General features: G+C 44.6%; 1 long non-coding RNA gene across 1 annotated transcript; it reads left to right on the top strand.

Annotated features, from left to right (window-relative positions):
- Positions 1 to 543: 543 nt before the first annotated feature.
- LOC309339679 lies at positions 544 to 7,884 on the top strand. The gene is made up of 3 exons (XR_014155528.1): positions 544 to 610; positions 7,263 to 7,434; positions 7,685 to 7,884. It is a non-coding gene; the product is annotated as an uncharacterized lncRNA (long non-coding RNA).
- Positions 7,885 to 11,619: the final 3,735 nt, after the last annotated feature.

Here is an 11,619-nt window from a genome sequence, read left to right on the forward strand (position 1 = left end):
AGAACCGTCGTACTGAAGCCTTATCTTCTGCAGCAGTAAACTGTTTTGGACCTTATGCTGCCTTTGCATGGAATTGGGGGACAACATCTGCTATGTGGGTATCTTACCTCAGATTCCCATCAAGATGGATGAGTCTGTCAGTTTCAGTTCTTTGGGTTTCTCGTTCGTCCAGTCTTAAACTCTTTACATTTCTACAGCGATTTGTGAAATCCTCATGAAAAACTACAGCCTATTAGTACAAATTTCTCCTAACGAACATGTTTTTGTATATAGCTTTGACTAACATACACATTTTGCAAGCAATTTCCCATAATATAATGTATTTTTTATATCTTATTTCCACTAACAGATGAGTTTTAAGAGCATTTCCGCAATATGCATCACAAATTTCAGAGAAGTGTGAAGTTTGAAGTATAGCTGTGTTTCAGTTTGAGTACTGGTTTGAGAAGTATGAATTAGGCAGTTTATCAGTGAATAACAGACACCACTGTTTTCCTCTCAGGTTTCCTAGACTGAGGGCAAGTTAGCGTTGTCCTCTCTCTCTCATTTGGCTTCATGACCATGCTACATGATAGCAACCCCCTCCAAACAAAAACCAGGGAAAGTTCAAGTAAGAACTTTCGTTCAATCTATTCATTTACTCTGCATTATCTTGTTCTGACCTGGCTGCTGAAGCAGAGTGTGTTAGTAAATGGATTGTTAAGGTTTTCCTTTGTTCAAGCTTAAGGATGTCTAATGGAATGTTCAATGACACAGTGGATCCAATTGTGTTTACCATAAGGGATCTGAACCTCAAACTCATTCAACAAGATTTTCTATCTAGGTTTATTATTTGCAGGGAGATGACATTTTGCATTTTGGGGGGGCGGGGGTGAAGGAGAGATGGCATTTTGTAATTTAAGGCATCAGTTTAGCCATAGTCTCTCTGTGTGTGTCACTTGACCTTTTTAAAAATAATGTCTTCAGCCTTTTTTTTTTTTTGTTAGAGACATGAAAACTGAATAGTCTGATAATACATTAGCATACTATTTAAAATGTAGCTCACGGATGCAAATTCCAATACAAGATGTTTGCACCATCCCGATCTATGTCTGCTGTTGCATCTGTACCATATATAAATAATAAGAACAGCAAAAACCCTCAAGGGTAGATCATCTAGCAAAAGCTTTCAGGGATTGTGCAAGTCTGAAGTGGTGAGCTGTGGTATACAATTCATAAAGTATTAAGGATGGGGTAGGGCTGTAGGTCAATGGCAGAAAATGATTTGCATTTTAATGCTCCCATCTCCAGTATCTCAAAAGGCCTAGGGAAAAGTCCCGTCTGAAATCCAGAAGAGCAATTGCCAGATGGACCAATGGTCTGACTCCATATATAAGGCAGTTTCTTATGTTCCTAAAATAAACCTAACATGAGAAGAGGTGTCTTTGAACACATCACTCAGTTTATTTATGCACTTACAATGTTGCCCAATATGAGATGGGTGAACTTCAACCATTTTCAGACAAACTGTGAGAAACTGGTTTCAAGTGGAAAGGCTTTATTTATTATTATTACAGAAGTAGAGCTTGTTAAGTAGAGTCATGTGCTATGGAGCAGCTCAAAACGAGCATAAATTAATCTGGGTCATTCAAAGTTTGCAAGGCAAGGTGAAGATCTGACATGTAAAAGGACTGAGTTATTGCATAATAGATTGGATGTCTTGGATTGAATAAAGACCTGAATTTGATATGTGGGAAAGGGGAACAGGAAGAAGTATATCTTAAAGCTTTTGAACACAAAGAAAAATGTCTTAGACTTGATCCAGTTCCTGACCTTCAGAATGCACATTGGCAAATTATTTTCCTTTAACTTTATATCCTACCTTTTGGCCAAATTGGCCACCAAAGTGGCTACTAACACACTTTTTAAATCTATATTCTGTTCCCAAAGTTTCAAAATAACAGAGCCTGGAAGGTTTGGTAGTAGCCCATTTCTGTGCATTTCTTTCCTCTAAGACAGGGATGGGGAACTTGTGGTCAGACGTTACTGGATTACAACTCCTGTAATTCCTGATCATTGGCCATGCTGGCTGAGGCTGATGGGAATCCAACAACATCTAGAGGTTTCCCTTCTCTGCTCTTCAAGTTTATAAAATCTTCTCCTGAGATTTCTCTAGAAGTGATACAAGGCTTTTGAACTGGATTGTGATCTGGTTACTGGTGCCCCATAGCTTTGGCTTGGCAAGTTTATGGTCATGGGTCATATGTAGTATGTTATTTAAGTATTGCAGCTTGCCAGCTATTTGATAAAATCTGTTTCTATGGCTACAGACCTGAAATGTGAGGCTATTTTAACTGAATGTAGTTTATATTTCACATCTGTTTTTTAAACACACTTTAAGCCCTTAGGATAGAATGCCATGTAGTACTGAATAGATGTGTGAGCAGTGGAAAGAGCTGAAGAGAGACCATCAATTCCAGCTTACCGTCATGAGCAGGAGTTTTAGTTTCAAGCGATAGATTGGAGAATCACAGGGCAGGGATGGGGAACCTGTGGCCCTCCAGGTGTTATTGATTGCATGGCGATTCCCGCCCCCTCCCACAGATGGAATAAATAAAGACACTGGACTCCAGAATTTAGGTTAATGGGCGAAAAATGGCCACAACTTTATTGATTACAGGTAAGAGCGGTATTGGCTTTAGGCATTGGCCCTATCAGACTAACCGGCATAGAACCGGGAAGGGTTAAGCACCAACAGGGGGAGCCCCCGAGATGCACATCCCTAGGCACTCTGTGAGGGGTTACCGCTCGGGAGTGCACTTTAGGCCCTAGACTCCATAGGTTTTGAACGAGGCGACGCCCCCCGGAGTCCTTTAACGAACTACCCTTCAATATTTGGGGGAGGTGATGGCGCTCCTCCCCCCCAACTCATTTGCATAATAATACCCCTGCTGGCTGTAAGAGAGAAAAGGGGCGAGCACGGGCTGCCCCGACCTTAAATGAACCCTACTAAGCCTGCCCCTGCTGCCAGCCGATTGGCTGGCTTGGTGAATAATGAATACTACTGATTCCCGGGATTCCCCAAGTCCTGTGGGGCTGGCTGCAGCCCCGCGAGGATGTAGGTGGGGCGTGAGCCCGCAACCCCCCCTCCTTATGTCGGGAGTGGCTTTGTGTTTGCTGGGGATAATGGGAACTGGAATCCATCAACATCTGGAAGGCCACATACTCCTCATTCTTGTCATAGAGTCCATATTTGTGGTTCGAGGACCCGACCCCGCGAAGTGAAATGAAGACACAAGGACACGTGATATAAGGTTAATGGGCTAGAAAAGGCCACAACTTTATTGATTACAGCAATGAAAAGGTATTGGCTTAGGCATTGGATCGAAAGAAGTGGGTTTATTCACCAGTAGGTGGAGCCTGTTGATGCTGATCCAACTATAGGCTCACCTCCTGCTGTCACCGAGGGTCGTGCCATGGCCTCCCGCCAAGCAGGCATCGGACAGAATACACGACCGCCAGATTCCTTTAACGGAATACCCCTAAACATTGAAGGCATAGGCGATGGCCACACCTAGCACTTCGACACACCACAACACATTATTCCAATGCCTAACCTACCCACCAATACCACAAAAGTTGTGACGATTGCTACGAGGTAGGCGAAAAAACCAAAAAGCCTAATGCCAAATGGAAAAACTCCTACCAGGCCCCCCAGACAACCAGGGCGACCAACCTAAGGTCCATAGCAAGGCCAATGACCTAGGCCCTAACTAAAAGGGAGTGGAGGGTGGGTGACTCGCAACGGGACGACGAGGAATGAGGCCAGGGAAAGGCTGGCGCTGCAGCAAAAGGCTGCTGAACACGCCCCCTCCGTGGCACCTGGTTGGATGGCCACGGGGGGGGGGGGCGTGAGCGCCAGCCAGGTGAGCTGGAGGCAGGGGGCAAATGCCCCCTGCTGGGCGGTGCTCGGGCTCCCGCCCACAACCACTCCCCTCTCTTTCAGGGAGGATAGTCTTTCTGTTTAAGTGTTATCCTTGAAAAGGAATGCTGACATGAGATGGGGAGATATGATCACATGTGGAGGCCCAACCCCCAACATCCCCAACAGAAGGAAGCCTCATTGGCTCCACCTACAATGGAAAGTCTAGATCACAGAATCATAGAATCGTAGAGTCATCTAGTCCACCCCCTTGCAGTGCAGGAAATTCAGCTGAAGCTTTCATGGGCAGATGGCCTTCTAACCTCTTATGACTGGGCTTTGAAGAACATTCAAAAGAACATAGTTAGAAGCTTCCTTATGTTGACACAGGGTTCCCCATTACAGCGAGGTTTCAAAGTGCATCCAGCCGAATGTGCTTGGAAGCCCCCTTCAGAGTCTCCTGCACAGTGTGTGAACATTGGGGTGGAGCAAGTAGGGATATGGAACCTGGTGTAGGGTATGTGCACACAACTCCACAACACCTACCTATTTTGGAACTCCCTGTTCAGACATAACTGCTGGACAGAGGTCTTGTGAGCAATTGTAAATTTGATGATGTTTCCTTGCTAAAGAGTGTATGAATTCTGAGACACCCCCCCTAGAAGCAAATGAGTTGTTTTTGTTTAATTTCTCTTTCCTTCTGGTTGATAGCTTTTGTTTTTGTTCAGCAGAGCTAGGTGTGCCCTTGTTGTGGCCGAATATGGTTAGTCAAATCATATATAAGACTGTCGGCGGAATTATTGCGGCACATTTGGCCGAGGATTTCTGAAGGCGTTTGGTTGCTCCCTGTGAGACAGCTTCTTAAAGAATATATGTCTGGCTCCAAATAACATAGATACCTTCACTTGGTTTGTGCGGGAAGTATGGAAAATATCACCTAGGTTGGGCTGTGTGAAAATAAAGCATTTTTTTTGTAGCAGAGGCTTTTTTTTTTTTTTAAGGAAGTCTTAGTCTGCTTAATAAAGGAACGGTTCAGTGTTATGCAGTGCGCATATTTCATGGAAAAATGGGTTTGCTATCAAGACTCAGTGAAGTAGAAGCAAACACATGAAGGACTGAGTCCCAAATGAACTGAGTTGGTATCAGGGCAGATGTTAAGGTCTTTAGTATTCATTTTTGCTAAAAGGAACACATTTCATTCTGAGGGCTGCAGAAAATGAGCTGGGTGCTTAGGTGTCTCAAATATAGGCAGATTTCTTTCCACTTAACCAGTAGTGACCATGGCAGGTCAATACTTATGTGAAGAAGATAGAGGGGTAAGCTGAAGGGCAGGTAATAAATTGTAACAATGATAATGCCAATGTATAAGATTTTCCATATAATTATGCATATGCAAAAATCAACAAATGTCTTCTCTTTGGTGTTTCATTTCCTGATTTTTATGGACTATCCAAAGACTCAATTTTTGAAGAATTCCAGTTGTGTATCACCTTCACATAGCATGGTGGTTATAGCAAAAAAAGGTTTTGTAATGTTTCTTATAGTTGCAGTGCATAATGGGTTTGGTGATCAGCTTCTGAAATCCCCATAGATGTACATTCTGGATTTGTTTATACACAAGAAATTGCATGATTCATGTAGAAATCTGAAATCTTAATCCTGACCTTCCTCTAAAATCTAGAGCATAAAGTCCTCTAGGATTTTGAATCCAAATTGGGGTGAGGGGAGAGAGAAGCTTCCTTTAAAAATGGGAGCATTTCTCTCTTTGCAGAGGAAGCAGTCGGGTGAAAAGAAAGAAAGCCCCATGAATCCAAGTAATCCAAACAATTTTACTTGCATAAGGAAAAATACTCCTTTTTATGAGCATGTATTCCTCTGTACGAGGGAACGGGCGGCACTGTGGGTTAAACCCATAGAGCCTAGGGCTTGCCGATCAGAAGGTCAGCGGTTCGAATCCCTGCGATGGGGTGAGCTCCCGTTGCTTGGTCCCTGCTCCTGCCAACCTAGCAGTTCAAAAGCATGTCAAAGTACAAGTAGATAAATAGGTACCGCTCCAGCGAGAAGGTGAACGGCGTTTCTGTGCGCTGCTCTTGTTCGCCAGAAGTGGCTTAGTCATGCTGGCCACATGACCCGGAAGCTGTACGCTGGCTCCCTCAGCCAATAAAGCGAGATGAGCACCGCAACCCCAGAGTCAGCCACAACTGGACCTAATGGTCAGGGGTCCCTTTACCTTTATTCCTCTGTAGAGACATCTGCTCACCTGGACCTTCTCCCACCATGATGCAGCTGCTTGGTAGGTCCCTCCTTCTTGCATTTTCTCCTCCTTTTCACCACACCTGCCTATCCTTCCTATGTGCTACCCCAAGGCAGCCCTAGATTGCTCTGGGCCATGCAGCCTGACCTTTGGTGACCAGGAGCTATCGCAACCCTACTTGACCAAGGCCTGAATTTCTCCAAATCAGCCCAATTCCATTTGGAACTCGTTGGAATCCACTGCACAGCTCTAACAGATAGGTAGTTTTGTAGCTTCTTCACTGAGCTGATTTCCCATGGAAAAAAACAACCTACAATGTGGGCGAAAAATATAAATGCCTGGTCATATGTTCAGTGATTATGCAAAATGTGCCTTTATTGTGCCCATCCTTCTGTTTTCCAGCTTCTCTGCTTGCTGAATCTATGCCGGGGTGTGAAAATCTGTGATGCATTGAATTAACAGGAGGCGGCGTAAAGCATGTTGAAATTTATAGGAAAATAAAACAGCGCAAGGGAAATTAATTTTACAGGTTGTGTATTCCTTCATGTTGCTTTCGGTAAATGCTTGCTATTGTGCATATATATAAAGGTAAAGGTAAAGATACCTCTGCCCGTACGGGCCAGTCTTGCCAGACTCTAGGGTTGTACGCTCATCTCACTCTATAGGCCGGGAGCCAACGCTGTCCGCAGACACTTCCGGGTCACGTGGCCAGCGTGACGAAGCTGCTCTGGTGAACCGGCACCAGAGCAGCACACAGAAATGCCATTTACCTTCCCGCTGGTAAGGGGTCCCTATTTATCTACTTGCACCCAGGGGTGCTTTCGAACTGCTAGGTTGGCAGGCGCTGGGACCGAACGACGGGAGCGCACCCCGCCGTGGGGATTTGAACCACCGACCATGCGATCGGCAAGTCCTAGGCACTGAGGTTTTACCCACAGCGCCACCTGCGTCCCTGTGCATATATATGTGTGTGTGTGTATATATATATGTATGTAGCTTTCAGGTGATAGTGCTGGAAAACCACAACTCCTGGACTTCTAGCAAACTATAGAATTTGTATCTGGCTAGGCTTTAGAAGCCTTCTTGACCACAGAATTTCTGCTCTAGATATAACACATCTTTCTGGAGGTAAAGGATTGCCAAGCCCATCCCTAATGGAGAATAATGAGCAGAGCAATCAAAACCCAATGAAATGACAGATCTGAACACAGCAGAGTGCAAAAGGAAGTCAGGCGGCATCCTTTGATAAGTGCGTCATGAGAGACTATCAAAAGGAAAGGTAAGAAAATAAAAGCCTCCTATTCTGTGATAAAGCTTGCTTGAAGCGGAAATGTCAGAGGCTGTTGCTTTTTTAACCACTTGTTCCTCTTGCCTTTATCTCAATTCACGTTGGGTGAATGAGGGTTATTTGTTTTTCCCCCTCTATAGTCTTTTCCTGCCTTATCAAAGACTGCTGGTTGCTTTCACTTGGGCACGCGCTCGCTGGGAAGCCACATTTAGTAATGTAAATGTATTTTCTTCCCCTGAAGCAGCAGCAACGAAAGAATTGCACCACTTTGCTTGTCTCTGCCTCAAATGAACATGAGAGCGGAACAGAGGAAGGTTGACTGACAGCGACAGCAAGAGAAGACTCCAGGGGATGGAGCCTTTTGGGTGAAGGCTGCAGAATGCTCTATCTAGCCCTTGCATTGTCCTCTGTTGATGTAGCATATGCAACCAAGTGCAGAATGGAAAGTGAGTAGCAGCCCTCGGCCACAGACTCTCTGGGTACATTCAGATAAACGGCTCTTCTTCAGTGTGCATTGATTCCCTCCCCCCCCCCCCAGTCTCTTTGCATTGGGAAACAAGTGTTTATATATAGCGGACATATGAAGAATGGGAGGTTCTTTACTTTCTGAAATTTTATTTTTCTTGCTCTTTTAACCTCTTTTCTACTCTTTTTTGTTTATTTCCCTCTTTTTCTTTTCCTTTTCTCCTTAAAGTTTTAGTTCAAGATTTAAAAAGGGGAAAAGATATTTGATATTAAGCTTTGTATTTTCCCCTCTATATTCCCTAATAAAACATTATTATTATTATTATTTAAAAGGAAAACAATTGGGCCTACCTTGTCTTATGGACTACCCAGTTTCACTGCATCTCCAACCAATGCTCATTGGACAGCTTTTCACAGCTCGACTTTATAGGAAGAACTGACTCCACCTGATTCTCAAAATGCAGCAATTGCAAACAGCCAATGTACTCTATAAACTGCCTCTCAGGCCATAGGATCCCAGTGAAGTGCACACACAGAATAGGGACCTTTCACTTAATGAAGTTTCAGCAGTTTCTCTCCTGTGTCTGAGCTTTGTCTTTCTCTAACACTTTTTAGCTCCTCTTTATCTGCATTATTTCAACTCCCCCTCTCAACCTCATGGCTAGTCAGAAGGGGCAGACAGTTCTGGGTAAGACTCCAGTGCCCTGTTTTTTTTAAAAAAAAAAAAATTCTCCCCATCTTCTGTTTGTGTTTAGGTTTCATTTCCCCACTTATAAACGGAACATTTGATTTTTCAGTGAACTTTGCTGCTTAGAAGAACTGGGATGTCGCAGGGGAGGTGCGGTCCACCCTGGGTGTCATGCCAAGGGGTAAGGGGTGGTGACAAAATACCCCTGGGTGGATAGCTGTGGTGGCGCTCGCACTCCCGGCAGGTGGAGTTCTGTGATTGTCACGATCATTGTCATGAAAACCTGCCCACTAATTGCATAAATACGCCTGTTGATCAGTATGGCACCCCCTGGCGGGCAACGTTTTGCATCCAACCCTCCTTAAAAAAAAACCTCAACAACTCACACCGGGTACCACCTGACCTTGCTACGCCTCTGAGGAACAACCTCTTCAAAAGACAGAAGGGATTAATTTTATAAGAAAGAACAGAGCATCAAAACAGTGATCCTCACTCACCGTGCTAGACCCCTGGCAAAAGGTGGCACATCAGAGGAGCCATGTTCTGTGCCTTCCATGGGCCACACCCGGCAAAGGGGTTGAAGGCAGTGCCGACTGGAAGCAAGGATTTATTTCAGAAATCTCATAGATATCTCATTGAATCATAGAATTAAAAAGGATCTTGAGGATCATCTAGTCCAACCCCCTGCAGTGCAGGAATGTGGAGCTGTCCCTCACGAGGATCAAGCCTGCAACCTTAGTGTTGTCAGCAATACACACTAAATTCTATCTTGTTTAATAAAGTAGCTCACATAATGGATGGTATCAATAGAATTTTAAGCAGAGAATATTTCCAAAGTCTTTAAATGAGCCAAAGTGCCCCTGAGGTCCAGGGAAGTTTGACTGAGTAGTCTGGCACCCCTGTGTACTAAGTCTATCACAGTGAGAGGGTGAGTAGGAATTCTCAAATCTATCACGGTTCTCTTTTCACTGGCATCACATGTTAATTTTGGCCATTCCCCTGAAGATTCTGCCGAGTGGCTTCTGTGTCCCTGAAGTAGGCATTTAATTGCATAGAATGCAGCCTAGGCAAACTGATTAGTTTTAAAATATGACTGACGAAGAAATAATTGCCATAAGATATGCAAAAGAATTGTCAGTGAGGGATGATAAATGGGATTGATTTTTACACAGTGCAAAAATAAAGAAAAGCATGGATTTTGCACAACTTTGTTGTCTCATTTAATGATTCATATTTGTTATTTGTCAAAACAAAAGGAGACTAATGATTTCGGATGACTACACAAATGGACAGTGCCGTTTCAGCTGCTCTGATGGCCACCCTGGGATTTAGAAGTGAAATGCCTGCCGGCCACTGGGGATATATAGCAAAAGGCTGTTCCAGTGAATTGATTCTTAGATGACAGAGGCAACCATTTCTGAAGAAAATAATACGTTCTGTGAGCTCCCACACCCGTTAAAAAAGGAACACACAACGATTGAATTGTAGGGGGAAGGAGCACTCCTTAATGTTTTTGGATGTGCTGCCTTTGCTGCTGTTTCAGAAGGCTCTAAGGAGATACAATATGACTTCATCCACCTACCACAATCTCTTTGTGGCCTGACCACTGTAGTCCATGCACTGGTTGCTGCAATGCCTTCTATGTGAAGCTGCCTTTGGGCCTGGTTTGGGGAAATGAGGTGGCCAGACTGCTGATGTTTAAACATCTGCACTGGCTATCTATCTACTATCAAGCCAAGTACAAGGTCCTAGTATTAATATACAAAGCCATAAACAACTTAGGTCCGGGGCACTTTAAGGACCACCTGAACCCCTATATCCCAGCTAAGACCATCTGCAAAAGCATTGCTGATTGTTCCCCAAGTTGGTGAGGTTAATTTGGGAACAGCAAGAAACCGTGCCTTTTCGTGTCATTGATCCAGTATTGTGGGATGGTCTGCCAATTGAGACTGAGCAGGCGCCTTCTGTTTCAACTTTTAAATGCCTGTTGAAAACTTTTGCATTCCATCAGGCTTATGGAGGCATGCAAGAATACATCTTTTAATAACAATTAGCTGATTTCTTATTTTTATTATAAGTTGTGCTGATTGAAAAAAATGAATTAGCAGTATATAAATATTAAAATAAAATAAAAATACATGCCTGGCCAAGGGTGGCACTTAGGTCTCCTCCTCTGCATCACTTTGTCCACTCAGTGGTAACCCTGTTCCATGGTTGAAGTACAGGGGGTGCAGAGGGGTTAGGGGGGTCTGTGTCTAGAAGGCACCCTTACCTTTTGTGATGTCCACCATAGCTACTGTTTTTAAGAAGGAGATGGGTAAGATTTGGCCAAAATTGGGAGGAGTCAGAGATGGGACTTCTGGATTTCATTAAGAGAAGGTTACCAGATTTTTTCAAAGAATCTGGGGACACTTTTTCTGAAAAGAGAGGGGAAAAGTTAATAAACAAAAAGATTTTTTTTAAAGAAGTACCGGTAATATCTTCTCTTCTGTGGTCTCCTCTGTTGCACAACCTTCCTCTCATCCCCGGCCTGCTTTCTTGGAGCGCTAGCTGCGATGGAGGTAGGCTTGGCTTGGGCCTGGGCTCAGCCATGTGTCCTTGCCCTCCCGGTGCTTTCCTCCCTCTCCTCCTCAGCGGCAGTGGCAGCAGTGGCACGGCAAAGTCGTGGCTCCCCTCTTTTTTCTCCTTCCTCTTTCTTTCTCTTTCTTCCTTCTTCTTCTCCTCTCCTCCTCCTCCCTGTGTCAGCTCCAGGGTTTTACTGGCCCTGGAGTGCCGCTGGGTGGGTGGCTGGGCACTTTCGCTCCTGGCTCGATTTGGGTCGGGGAGTCAGTCAGTGGTTCCCCCAGTTGATACATCGGGCATCCCCAGTTCCCCCTCAGCAGTGGCGGCAGCAGTGGCAGTCTTAGCAGCCCGGAGGCAGCCTGGTAGCGCAGTTGGCTCTAGCTGGCTTCAGGAGCTGCTCGCTGCCGTGGCGCCCGCCATTTTGCCTCGCCAGAAGTCCCCATATGATGTGTCTTGTGGCA

This window comes from Podarcis erhardii (genome assembly GCF_964252035.2).
Source record: "Podarcis erhardii genome assembly, chromosome: 4".
NCBI classification, from domain to species: domain Eukaryota; kingdom Metazoa; phylum Chordata; class Lepidosauria; order Squamata; family Lacertidae; genus Podarcis; species Podarcis erhardii.